At 41.0% G+C, this 15188-nt stretch overlaps 1 pseudogene; it reads right to left on the bottom strand.

Moving 5' to 3' along the window:
- Nucleotides 1-2560: 2560 nt before the first annotated feature.
- Nucleotides 2561-7583, bottom strand: LOC133892026 (uncharacterized; annotated as a pseudogene).
- Between the last annotated feature and the right edge of the window lie 7605 nt (nucleotides 7584-15188).

Raw genomic sequence — 15188 nt, forward strand, 5'->3', positions numbered from 1 at the left:
GAGCTTCTAGTGAAAAATCATCGAAATCACACAATGGGTGCAACATCACTGCCTGAAGTGCATTCGAACATTCAGAATACAAACAAATTTGGTGGTAAAAAAAGGCACCAAAAGAAATGCGAAGGAAAGTGGTGGAAGCACAGTAATAAATAGAAATTCAGTGGATCTAACAAGGGTAAAGATGGTTTCAAGAAAAATAACTAAAATAGCAACTCGCAAATTTGTCATAAGTGTGGATGTATAAATCATCATACCAAAAAATTATCGTACCCCTAAGCATTTGGTTGATCTATACCTCAAATATGTTGGAAAAAGGAAAACAAGTTCAAGGGGATAAGTTTGAAATGCACTTCAACATACAACCTAAAAATAATATGAAAGCAATTTGTTCAACATCCATGACCTATCACAAATGTGCACACTGATTTAGGTGATGGGACATCGGAACACCCTAACTCTATTGTTGTGGGGAAACACGATAAGTTAGAAAGACTAAATGAAATATCCATAAACTATATTAATTCATGAGAATCATACAACATAAAAACTAAAATTATCGACATATATTTTTCTCAAAAATTGTCAAAGACCTTCAACTGGATCCAGACCAAAGTCCATGTCCATGGTAAAGTGCCTCAAGTGCTCAGACTGGACCAAATGAGAAAAAAAAAATTAAGGCAGAATTACACTTGCTCAACAAAAGAGAGATATTTACCTTAGTAATACCAACTCCTCAAAATATCTTCCCTGCAAGATCAAAATGAGTTTTCATCCGCAAACAGAAGGAAAATAATGAGGTGGTGAAATACAAAATGAGGATTGTAGCACAAAGGTTCACGCAGAGAATTGACATCGATTTCAATGAAACATACTCTCCATTTCTGAGTGGAATAATAGTTCAATATTTAATATCATTTACAATTCAAAAGAATCTGTCCATGCAATTGATGGATGTATTGACTACATACTTATATGTGTCACTTAATTCGGATATCTATATAAAAGTCCCTAAAGGGCTTAAAAAATTCTGAATCACAAAGCAAATAATAACATGTATTGTTTAAAACTGAAAAAATCACTATATGGCTTAAAAAAGTTGGGTAAAATATGGTACAACTGACTAAATGAATTCCTTCTACATAAGGTTTACTCAAATAATGATGATTGATCATGTGTGTTTATAAAGAAATCATCAACTAGATTTTATATCATCTCTAGTGTATGTATATGATCTTAGTATTGTTGGAAATACACAAGACATAAATAAATCACATAATCATCTTAAGACAGAATTTGCGATGAAAGATTTAGGTAAAACCAATTTTTTTCTTATGTCTACAAGTTCAGCATATTCCCTTAGGAATACTAGTACACCAGCCTATCTATATCCAGAAAATATTGGAGAAATTTAATATGGATAAATCATATCCATCAAAACACATATGGTCGTTCGATCCATTGAAATAGATAAAGATCCATTCAGACCTCAGGTTACTAATGAAGAGATATTGGGACATGAAGTTCCATATCTCAGTATGCATATATCCAGAAATCATATCCATAAAAACATATATGGTTGGATATACTGATGCTAGCTATTTATCTAATGCCATATCACAGACATATTTTGTATTCTTATATGGTGGAACTAAAATAAACTCTCGTTGCTACTTCCACTAATCATTCTAAAATAATTGCATTATATGAAGGATCACGTGAATATGTATGGCTTCACAGAATGATCAACCACATACAAAAATCATGTGGTATTAGTTATTAGAATCATCTACCATTATACTCAAATACATACATGTTATATAAAGAGCAATATCACAAAATATATTGTCCTAAAATTATTTTATCCTCATGAATTACAAAAAATTAGGGAGATAGATATTTTGCAAACAAAATCATATGATAATCTTACAAATTTATTCATAAAGTCTTTACCAACATATTTATTCTAAAAATATGTTTTTGGAATATGTATGAGACAATCTCAAGAATTGTAAAGTTTAGGGGAGTAAACTCCTAAATATAACATGTTTACGATCATAAGATCATACATATTGTATTATTTTTCTTTGTGAGTTTTCTCTATCAAGGTTTCTCATATAAGATTTTTAATGAGGCAATATCAATACAAGTATATTTATACCATATTATTTTCTCATAATTTTTTCCACTGGATTTTTAATAGGCGTTTTCGATAGCATATTATTATTTTCTCCTTATTTTTCTCATAGGGTTTTCGGAAGAGTTTTCCACATAATCTATACAGATGACAAAATTGATTAAGAGGAGTGTTACAAACCAATGATCAACACAAATAACTGCTTTGGTAGTTACTTATGTCCCTTCGGATATGTCTATTTGGAAGGGACGTCTACCCCTTCGGAATCCGAATGGATGTGAACATGTATGTCCATCTTATATAAAGACATGATTCAATGCAATGAAACATAATGAATCCCATTCTCGGTTTCATACTTTTGTCTCTACAATCTCCTACTCTTAACAATTTGTACTTAATTTCCCCGTGATCTTGTCTTTAGACGAGATGTCGAACCTTACTAGGTAACTATCAGGATGGTGTTGGCTGTTGTTTGCTACTTACTACAAATCTACAGTGCGTATTATCAAGCACATGGGTATTATCATAGCACTCTTTCCCTCCAGATATCTCAAACAAACCTGCCCACGCTTTCTACCTCCACCATCCTCTCAATTTTTACGCAGCGGGCATCGACATGGTTACTGCTGTGGGCATGGTTGGGTGACTTGGGTCTGTTTCGAGCAGTCCACTTCCTCCGCGCTGTCCATCCTAACAGGTTCCCAACAAAAGTCCAGGCATTTTTTTTAAAAAAAAACGGCTGTTATCCATCTCTCGAAGCAAAAACTCAATGCTCATGAGTTGCGACACTCCTGTTGGTTCTATTGCTCTAAATTTTTGCCTGTGTCGCAACTGCCATTTCGACAGATAGTGGCACAATTCCATGTCTACGTTGTCCAGGTTGCCAATTGATTCACCATCACAGTTTTAACCTACATTACACTCGAGTGTTACCATGCAACCGAGCATTACAGGCTATTTGGAAGCACGATAATACCAGTCCTGCTCACAGTTCTTCAGCTAAACAACCAATACAAAAATGTTTTATCACACTTGTCTCCAGCAAAATACACAAATGGCAGGCTACACTGATTTACTCCATTGTCCAAAGTGTCAGCCTCTCAAGAAACTCAGAGATGACCCTCTTGCACTTCTCTTCTAAAACCTTCATGGCTTCTGTGAACAACACCTCTGGAGGCAGAGCTCCAGTGGACTCGATGGTGACTAGCAAGGGAAAACAATAGCCAACATAATGAGCTCAAACAATGCAGTAAAAGTATAACGCAATAGCTTCGGAAGAAATTTCGTGATACAATAATCCAACTATGAAAGCGTAATTGTAGCGCTTCATGTAGATAATCAAGTTCTTCACTACTTACAGATGAAATGGTCTCTAACACGCCTTAGTTCAATTTGTTCCCCAGTCGGACCCACGACACATTCTCTACAGAGTGTGCATCCCCTTGGCTTCGCAACAACTGCCCTCTTTCCACCTGAGTATTGAAAAGAATGAAGGGATTTATGAAAATTGCAGATCAAAACACAGCTGGAATTTTTAGTTAGAAGTCTAAAGCCAAAATAGTTAGTGCAAGGGACTTCCAAGTTGATGTTACCTTAATAGCTTTTATCCATAAATCTTTAGCCTCTCACCAAATTCTAGCTCAGTTTCTTAATGAAAAATATCCGGAAACCTATGTTTCTTCTGATTTTTCATGAATATGGTGCATGTTTCCTTGGTTCTCTAGTTCAAACTCCAACCAATTTAAATTCAACAGACAATGTCTCACACTGTTTTCTACTAAAATGCTGGTTGTTATTTGGTAAGAGTTTCAAAATGCTCCAAAACAATCATCTCACTCCAAGCATCAATGGATAGTCTAGCAATAACAACTTGCCAACTGCACCACCACAGTTGACTACTCTGGCTGCATTACTATCTCAATGATTCAGTTCAGCCTCTCAAAACAGAAAGGGAAAGAGAAGTTACCATTTCCCAGGTCTTCAATGTCAAAAACATTAACTGGGCACGTCTTCACTAGCTGTTCCGCATCATCACCTTCAAAGTTTTTAAGAAGAACAACCTACATGATAATACAGCAATAGGACACAAGCAATGATATAGTTGCCCGCCATTTTCTTGTTGGAAATGCCATAATGAAACAATTTTACCTCAGGAAGCATTCTGTACCAGGCTGTAGCAACAGGAGACCACTTGGCATGAACTTTCCCAACTCCCTTAACAGCATGCGCCTCAAGCTCAATAACCTATTAAAGAACAGATTAAATTATAAGGTACAATGTTTTGCAGTTACAAAGAAAGCATCCCAAAGGAAATAAGTACAAGACTTTCAGAATAACAGATATACTAGAAAAAAAGCTTTTAAAATATCTGACATGGATACAAACTTAGGCTTGATGACTTCGAATCACCAAAATAGTTTATTCGTGCAATTCACTCTATGAATTAAGGTAAAGCTACTGGCTTCATACATTAAACCATGTGATTTCCAGTGGATTGAAGTCTTTTTTTACCATGTGGACTCAACAAAGTACCTTAATCCCAGCATTGAATCCAGAAGGGACAGAAGATGTAGGAACAGCTACTCGTATCATAATGGTGCCAATGAAAGAAGTAACAAAGTTACCTGTCCTGGCCCAAGCCTGGCAATAGTTATATCTTTAAACTTACGTCAAGAGGCTTTTTAGAAATCTCCATTTGGCTTTGACTGAAGGAAGTGAAGGTCTTCTGTTTGTCCCCAGACTGTACAGGAGATGCCATAGTTAATTGGCTACCTTCTGGCAACCACTCTAGTTCTCCAGATCTCACTGCGCAGACAACAAAGCAGTCAACGCTTACAATGCTACAACATTAGAAAGTCTAAAACATCTTTCCAGAGGAAATCTGGTTTATTCTGACAAGAAAAGAGAAATACAATAAAGGAACAAATAATCAAATGTTTCAATTATCACTGATATAAGTTTTACATTTAGCAAAGTCATTTCTTAGATAACTAAGTGCACAAGATGATAATTTGAGGCAAGTAAAACTCATTAATAAGGTAACTACGAATAGAATGTTTATTTTATCACTACAGTACAATTTAGAAAAAAATCCAATAGATGTCAATTAAGTACACACAGGATTACAAGATAGGGTTCCTAGAACTTTCTGATTTGAGCAATGAGTTGTTCTGACAATAAGGTATATTGGGCATTTCATTTTGAAAAGCAATGGACAATTATGCTCAGAAGATTAAGATGGAGCACATCATTGAGAAACAAACCCATTCCTGCATGATAAATACTGGAAGGGCAAATTTTACATAACAAAAGAAGATCAGTGTGTTGACACAAATCTGTACAGGGCACGACATTCCAGGAAAATAAGGCACACCTGTAATTCATTGAGAACCCTTTTCACATGAAACATGCAGTTTATACACGATAGTGTTCCTTTCATTTGGGACACCGTTTTCTGTGAAAACAGAAAGAAACAATAAGATGGCTCTTATTGTAAACGTATGAAGGTGAAGCTAGAACAGTTAAGTTACTTACCTGCGATATAATCAAAAAGCCTTGGATCTGCATCAAGTGGAATAAGCCATAGTCTATGTGAAAGAACCTCATCTGCTATAACTGAGGAGTTGTCAACCATGAAGATTTTCTCAATTGCCATGGTAGCAACCTATTGATCCAAAAAGGAAGTACAAGTTAAACACTTATCGATTCGGAACTCCGACATATACGAAGTATTATAATACAGAAAACAGAGTTTTCGGTTATCTGATGGTACACATGAAAACATGGAAACACCTCTGCGATGAGGATTCTCCGGAAAGCATTAGCTATTGATGCATCAACACCAATCATATCAAACTCTATATCATCTTCAGTGAGCTGATTTATCTCAATTTTGAAGTTCTTGCAAAATTTCTCCACTGATACGCTATTATCAACCCACATAACAGCAAACGCACCCGAGTATTGGAAACCTTGAGTCTTTTGAACATATAAGAGAAAACTTTAAAATGTATTATATGAGGCTAATGCTAGAATTGATTGTAACTGAATAAAGAGAATTTTCTGCCACAAAAAATAATTAAGAAAATAAAACAAAGATAAAAAAATGTCCAATATGTATTCAGAGAAGAAAATTTAATAAGTACCCTTCGGCATCCTCGAACGTAATAATCACTAAAACCTAAATGAATTATTTTCACTAAAGACAACATGACAGGTAAATATTCCATCCAATGAAATAATATTTTCTTTGAAAAAATGTAGCGAGATAGACAAAAAAGATTAGATAACATATTAACATGTTCAAGCCTTCACCACAAGCAAGATAGCACACAAACTTAACGGTGGAAAAGAAAACCACTTCTTTTCCATATCCTGTGAATTAGTCAATTAGACGCATATCATCAAAATATCTGTGGTTCTCAGTGAAATTAGGCTCCTATGCAAGATAAACTTATCAGAACACATAATTCATGTGAAAAATCAGTGAATTTATCAAATGGACAATTCAGCATGGAAACATGCACACGGTTATACAGGTGATCATAAGCATTAAGCAACAAATGCAAGGACATGAAAGAAGAGAAGCATGTAAATGGATACATGAATGGGGGCATCGGCGCTGCAGACAACACGGGTGCGCTGGAGCTCAAGGTAGTCCGGAAGCTTATTTTCCTGTTGATTGGGAACATCATCAAGCTCCTTTGTATTTTTCGCCCCCTTCTTTGGCATCTTTCCTAAGTTTTATTGGCTCTTTGTTCACTCTTGTAGTGCAGTTGTGTCCTGTTGCCAATGGAAGAAGCAAGGAAGAGTGAGCATGTGTGCAAAGAAATTACAGTTTCAGGATTTGGAGCAACTACGTCAATATACGTTATTTTGGTACTTTGCATAGGTTGGCTATCCCTATATCTAGGGTGAACAATAAGCAGCTTATCCTTTTTATTTCTTTCTTGTAGTCATCTTCTTTAAAGATGTAACATGAGCATACAACAAACATGCACATATTTTTTTCACACTGCATTATTAGAGTGTATCAGAATGAAATGAAAAAATAAGCAAAATAAATAACAAAAATGAGGAAACTTCGTAGTAATGTCAGTCAATGCTCTATCCAACTTCCTTGAAAATTGACCAGCGGTCATACTCTGGACCCTGGTACCCTAATTTTTGTCCAGGCACCAAGAACCACTCTGACAGGATATACTAACACTAACTATCAACGGACACAGTGACCAATAGAGATTAACATTACACGAAAAGTAGCCAAAGTAAAGAAATTATACACAGGAGTAGTCATTGTGAGTGCAGTATATGCAAGTCCATGGATGGAAGAACAACACGATAGGTACCCGAGGCGCGCTAAGAATTGCTTGTCCCTTGCACCCCCACTCGGAAACTTGTGCTAGTCAGAACTCACCAAGGGAAAAGAGAAGACAAGCGAGAGAGCAGGACACCACCGGCAACGGAACGCGGCGCCGCCTACGCGCAGGGAGGGTTTTGGGCAGGGCCCGCCGGCGTGTGGGCGGGGTGAGGGCGACGGGAAGGGTCCCACGGCGCGTGCGTACCCGTGACGAATTGTAAAGAGTGCGTTTGGTTGTCTGTACGAGGTTTTGTAGAGTTGTATCGTATATTTTGGATGATGGAAAACAGGTTGAGATATCTATATTCTAGAAAATAAGTGTGTTTGATTGGTTGGATGAGTGAATGCAAGTTTAATTTAAATTTATGTTTGGTAGGCTGAATCTGAAGTTGCATGAAGGAGCTCGCTGTCGCTGACGAGTGGGTCCAACTGCATCTAGCAAGCCAGGACGGCAGCTATGGTCAAATCAGACGCACGCGCGGATGCAGCATCCTATTGTATGCCTGCACCCGCACGTGCAAGGCTGCTCTGATCATTCGCCCATCCAAATGTCCATCTCAGTCATCCTATACGCCGAACGTTGCACGTGGATGCACGCATCCAAACACCCCCTAAGGGATCCGCATCCAAGGAGGAGATAGGATAGGGCGCCGCAACCGCCCTTGAACTAAACACAGTAGCAGGATAGTCCCGGTTTTTTTCTCTCTTTTTCTTTTCTTAGACAAAACGAGGAGGATAACTGTTATTGACTTAGATGTTGCTATATTTTATTGATACGAGTAACATTATAATTAAATAGTTAATATTTTTAATGGTAAATTATCAATTTATTTAGTGCTACTATGAATCTAAAATAGCGTGATGTGCTGCATACACTACATGAGGGCTAGCCCATATGATCGACTGTATTTTTTGGAAATGCTAATTCACGGACCACCCCGCTGATTCATCTTGTGGACCATTCCCTGCCCGACACGTGTCAAACGCGGCCTCGTACCTCCTTAGATCTCACGAATCATGACGTGCCGAGAGAGCTCTCTCGCCTAGCACCGCCTAGGTTGAGCCTTAGGGCTTAGGGCTTAGGGAGAGATTCTTTGGGGCTATGGTGCTTAGAGAGATGGCCATGGGTGGCCTAGTGGTGGCAGTGGGCACCATTGGCAACGATGGTGGAGGAGCGACAAAAGGCGATGGGCGGGGCGGAGGTGGTGACAGTGAAGGGCGATGGGCGGAGCAGAGATGACGTCGCATGCCACATGTAGTAGAAGAGGCAAGTGGCAACATGGCAGGCGGCTGAGGTATTAGTGCAGGTATAGGACACAAGTGGAGGGAGAGCGCGAGAGCAGAGGTGATGGCAACGGGGGCAACAAAGATGGGCAATCGGTGTCAGAGGGGAAGGGGGCAACTGGGAGGAGGAAGTTCGACATGTGACGGTAGAGGACTAGGTTACACAGTCGAGATATGTCACGTCCCAAATTCCGTAATTGCGTGATCAAGCTTAATCATATGTCATTAGCATCATAATTAAATTCGAGGGGGATTTTTTTTGGCACATTAAGCAATTTATTTAAAATCATTTGGATAAGAGAAAGAAAATTGAGAGAGAAAAGAATAAAAATTGCATTAAAAATACCGATTTTCTCTAACATGTATGCCCCACAAGTGGCCCACCATCCCAACCACCAAATGGGTTAGCCCCACCTTCTCCCTCTCTCTCCTCCCTCACTCCCCACGCCCTCACTTAGCAGCTCAGCGGCAACAGCCTTCTCACTCTCCCCCTCAAGCTCCCTTTCCATTTCTCCCAAAATCCGAGTTCAAGTGGAGGATTCAAGGTATGCATGTGGTACCATTGCATTCTCTAGCTCATGAGCTACTCATCCATCCAATCCATTTTCGTTTTCGTGGAAGAATCGAGTAGTTCTTGAAGTTCTTGGTGTTCTTGAGCTGTTTGGAGCAAAAATAGAGTTTTAGTCAAAAATGAGTTCTAGAGTCGTGTTGCTAGTTGATAAGTAAGTTCCAGGACCATTGAATTACCCCTAACATGTTCCCTTTAGGCTTGGAAAAGATCGCAACTCGAATCGACCAAAAATCCACTCGAGAACAGCTTTTCTAGGCTGACTTGGATATTCCGACCTCACCCGAATACTCCGGGTTTAGCAGAAATTGTCCGTTAAATTGTGTTCAAAATTAGTTAGGCTTTAGGGTGCGAGATTGGTTTAGAATCTTTTGGATAGGGCATATGCACGTTTATGTAGCACAGATTTGTAAAGTGAGTCAAATCACCTAAGGAAAAAGTTGTGAGAAACCCAAGTCTGTATCACCCGGATAATCCGGTTAAACCCGGAGACTCTAGGTAGTTGCATTATCGAGTAATCGAGAGCTTCGTTCGGAGCCTCACTCAGAGTGTCCGGCACATCCCGGATAGTAAGGACCAACCCGAAGGTTCCGTGTTAAGTTAGAGTAGTGGCTAACCGAGAGCTTTCCCCGGAGGATGGCCCGGATACTCCGGAACCCGGATATTCCAGATTCACTTGGATACTCCGGGCCGGTCAAATAAAAAGGCAGTAACCGAGCGCCTCTCTCGGAGGTTCACCCGGAGGGTCCGAACACGGATACTCTGAGCCAATCAGGATACTTCTGATGCTGTTATTTTTCAGATTTCGTTTAGATTGTTTGGAGTTGCATTGATTCGCATGTCTTATACTTCAAGCATGTTTTTGAGCATTGTGGCATATCTTGTTGCATTTATACATGCTCATTATTGCAAGAAGCCAGAGCGTGGCGTGGTTGCAGTTGAAGACGACTCCAATCTTCCAGATCTCTACGAGTGTTGCTAGGATAATTATAGGCAGCAACCTAAGCAGCAAGGCAAGCAACTAAGCATATTGCACCTTTGTTCAATTAAATGATGTCTAAAATTGATAAATTATGCTTATGTATGTTTGCATGTGAGTTGAGATTGGGTACAAGTGGATAGATCCTATGTCGAATGCATTACTTCTACCTTGAAATGTTGATTACCCTTTCCTTCTAGCTTTGAGTATGTTGTTGATGTCTAGATTGCAAGTTAAATCGAAATGCTTAGCAATGCATAGGTCACCAGTAGAAGTCGAACGGTAGAATGTTCCATCGTTCGCGAACGATAGGTTTAATTGTTGATCACAATGTTTAATATGAGATGATGATGGTTGTATGAGTGGTGAGTATGAGATGAGATGTGGGCGGTGCTAGGAGGTGTTTATCCTGCCCGGATGTGGAGTTCCCCTAGGTAGGTCGGGAGAGGAAACCGGACACCTTAGACCGTTTGCGTCGTTTAAGCACCGATCATCAGTGTAGTCAACTTTAGCACTTATCATACTCATCACATGCTGATCTAATAGTAAGGCGAGCTGAATACGGTGTGAGCAGGCGGGTTTGTAGTGGTACTAGTTTGCTCCGGGAGTAATTTTAGTACCGTCACACCGAGCGATGCATGTTTCAAATGATCGGGGCTTATTAGGAAAGGTTGACATGAGTACCCCTTGTATGGATCTGTGTGGTCATGCAAGCCGTATGGTCCTCAAGTTGTGTGGGTCCAGGAGTATCCCTGCAGGTTGTAAAAATATTTCGAAATACCACGCTCTCGGTCATGAGCATGCTTCTGTCCATCTGTATCGGTCATAGAGTTTTTGCTTGTGGTTGATGGTTGGATATGTGAGAAATGGTTGAGTTGGTCCTTGCTTCATGTATGTTGTTAATGGTTCATGTTATTTATGTTCAGTTGGTTATAGCAGATTAAAGTTATGTTGTTGTTGGTTAAGTTAGTGGCTCACACATATATGTCAAGTTTACTTACCGCTTATGTTTAACTTAACCTTGTGGCTTTTCCTTGCTAATGTCTCGATGCATAATTCTTGGAGTCGACCTATGTATATGTGCTCTATATGGTTTAAATCTTGCGAGTATCTTCGTACTCATACCTGCGTTTTCAGGTGCTGCTGGTGAGGAAGAGCTGGTGTTTGGCTATTTCGTACCTGCCGATCAGGGTGACGGGCAAGAATAGTGCATCCTACTCTGAAAGTGACGTTTTAAGACGGTGCCTAAGGGTATGCAGCGCCGTTCTCTTTTGTTGTTTATAGTTTAACTTTCCGCTGCGTAGTTGTTGTTACCTTTTATTGTAAATTGTTAGAAATGGTTGGATGCTTAAGAACTTGTAATATAAATGTTAATTACTTGCTCTTTCTTAAGCTTTGTTGTGACGCTAATTGTTGGAAGGCATGTGTTCCGATCTTAGGCACAAACACGTGCCAGGACTACCGGGATGATATTCTGTTTAATCATCGAGATTGTGATTATGAATAATGATCCTTTTGGTGATTAATTAGAATATTATCTGGACGGTTTCCCACAGCGTGGTATCAGAGCTTGGTTTAATGAAGTAGTCTAAACAATAATTAGAACGTTATTTAGTAAGTGGTTAACTTCACTAAGCAACTCACTAAAATTTATTTTGTGCATCATTTCGCCAATATGTATGAACCTGCTATATTATGCCCCTAAGTATAACGTATGTAGTTGTGATGCTTGTTGGGGTGAGATGTATTTGAGAAAGATACGTGTAGTTCAGAAGCGAGCATGCCTTCATATTTCATTGCTCATTTTGCATCATACCTTTGAACATGCATTTTCATCAGTTTATAGTATACGAATTCAAATAAGCAAGGTCCGACATAGTAAAATGGCATTAGTTGGAGTTTGATTTTTCACCTATAGTGGAATTTAACCTTCACCTTCCTCCCTTCTCATCGTTACAACAGCAAGACAACCTGTGGTAGTTTAGGAGATCTTCCCGAGAGTTCTAATGAGAACAATCCTCCGCTACCTCCACCGCCGAGCATGTCCTAATGCAAATCGAGCAAAACCGTCAAGCTCAGACAGCGCTCCTCAAGGCTCTCGTGCGCAACACGGCCCCTCAAGGAGGAGGTGGGGTCGGGCGCCGAGATGATTTCTCAGATTTCCTGCGGACTCAGCTGCCTACCTTCACGCGTGTTGAGGATCCACTCAACGCCGATCATTGACTTCGCACCATTGAGCAGAAGCTCGCTCTCCTTCAGTGCAAGGACCACGAGAAGGCGCTCTTCGCCCCCCATCAGCTCCAAGGCCCGACGGACGTGTGGTGGTCCAACTACTTGGCCTTGCACCCTGCCAATCATTGGGTGTCTTGAGCGGAGTTCCGCCAGGTATTTTGGGATTTCCATATTCCTAAGGGTCTTATGGAGATCAAAAGAAGGGAATTCATGGACCTCAAGCAAGGAGGTAAATCGGTGATGGAGTACGTGCAGGTGTTCAACCACCTTGCCCAGTATGCTCAGGATGAGGTCAACACTGACGAGAGAAAGCAATACCGCTTTTTCAACGGCCTCGATTCGAAGATGCAGGACCGGCTGTCCGCACATGAGTTCACTGACTTCAACAAGTTGGTGAGCACGTCCCTCATGGTGGAGTTCAAGCTCAAGAACCACCAAGAGGAGAAGAAGCGCAAGAGGGGTCCGCCGCCTTCCATGGGCGGGAGTTCTCAACGCGCCTGCACCGAGAGTCAGCCTCCACTGTCTCACGTGTCGGCACCGATTGCTCCACGGCCGATGTGGCTGGTGCGGCTCCCGTCTTTCTCCACTCCACAGAGACAGTCTGCAAGACCCATTGGCTTTCAAGTGAGCGTGACAGGTGGCCCCGATGGCCCGTGCTACAACTGTGGCCGAGTCGGCCACTATTCTCGGGATTGCCCATATCCGAAGCCGGGTGCCATGGTGACCGCTCCAAGGCCACCACCTGCTCAGTCTGCACCACAATCTTCTCAGGCCACCCACGTCCCCAAGCGTGGCCGAGCGCACCACACCACCGCTGACAAAGTTCACGAGGGTGATAACGTACTGATGGGTACATTGGATATGAATTTTTATTCTGTCGTCATTCACGTGGTTGTTCTTTTTTATTCTGGTGCTTCTCACTGTTTCATAGCAACGAGTTATACATGGCGTCACAGGCTGGATGTTAGCCCCACACCTACGCCTTATCTCATAAATGCACATGGGGCTGAGGTTCTTATTAATCAGTGTGTTCCCAGAGCATCGTTGGTTATCAATTAGATACCCTTCGGTGCAAATCTGTTGGTAATGAACTCCAAAGGGATAGACATCATCCTGGGGATGAATTGGCTCACCAAGAACAAGGCTGTCATAGATTGTACTCGACGGATAGTCACTCTTAATGGTCTATCCAGCACTCAAGTTCATTTGAAGCTTAAGGGCGTCAATCCTTTTCTTTATTCCCTAAAGGTTGTCCCCACCATGGATATGTTAAGCATTCCTCTGGTGTGTGAATTTTCGAATGTCTTCCCAGATGAGTTGCCAGGGATGCCACCCGACCACTCCGTGGAGTTCTCTATTGATCTTGTAACTGGAACGGCCCCAGTATCAAAAAGGTTTTATAGGATGTTGCCAAATGAATTGGCGGAACTGAAGAAGCAGTTGAAGGAGTTGCTAGAGAAGGGGTTCATTTGTCCGAGCTCCTCACCTTGGGATGCTCAGCACTCTTTGTGAAGAAGAAAGATGGATCTCTTCGGATGTGTGTTGATTATCGTCCTCTAAATGAGGTCACTGTCAAGAACAAGTATCGGCTCCCGAGGATCGACATTCTGTTTGATCAGTTGATCGGTGCCCGGGTTTTCTCGAAGATTGACTTGAGACTAGGCTATCATCAAATCAAGGTCCGACCGGAGGATATTCCAAATACGGCTTTCTCGACTCGTTATGGTCTTTATGAGTTTACCGTCATGTTCTTTGGCTTGACGAATGCCCTGGCGTTCTTCATGTACTTGATGAACACGGTATTCATAGAGGAACTGGATAAGTTTGTCGTGGTTTTCATCGACGACATTCTTATGTACTCTAAGACTGAAGAAGAATATTCTGAGCACCTCCGTGTTGTTCTTGACCGACTCCGAGATCACCAACTCTATGCCAAGTTCATCAAATGCGAGTTTCGGCTCAAGGAGGTTGCTTTCCTAGGTCATGTCTGATTAGAGAACGGTGTTGCAGTTGACCCGAGCAAGATGCAGGATGTGCTCAACTGTTGTTTGAGCCAACTAATCCTCCTATGTGGCTGCCGACGTGGCCGCTGCACGTGTGGACCTTTCACGCTAATGCTAGTAGGTCTTGCCCACAACATTACCTCCCTCATCGCGAAATAATTTGTCCTTGAGCTGGAATGTCAGGTAAGTCTTAGTGAAGTCATTGAGGAACTCCCACGTGGTGTCGGCCTAATAACGGCCGAGTTATTGAACCAGCATTTGCCACTTGTTGTGAGCCTTGGTCACCGCAAAAAGGGATGGCACAACGTGTCACGCCCAGTTTTATAAAGGAACAAAACCAGATGTAAACTACATGTATGTCAGGAAAAAGTTTCATACATGCAGTGATTTTATCAGTGTATCACACATCGTACCATTATTACAACATTTAACTTAAATAAATAGAAAGGACCTCAAGGTCTTAACCAAAGCATAGTAGAAAAATACAGCGAAACTCCCATCTTCCACAGGTAATCGAACGGGGTCCACAAGCCTAGCAGTCTTCATCTTCGCTCGTGAAGTAGTCTGGTTCTCCTTTATTGTCTGAGTAGCGTTTTGAAGTATATTTGTATGAAATTAGCAAGTGTGAG

The sequence above is a fragment of the Phragmites australis genome, chromosome 15, assembly GCF_958298935.1.
Source record: "Phragmites australis chromosome 15, lpPhrAust1.1, whole genome shotgun sequence".
NCBI classification, from domain to species: Eukaryota; Viridiplantae; Streptophyta; class Magnoliopsida; order Poales; family Poaceae; genus Phragmites; species Phragmites australis.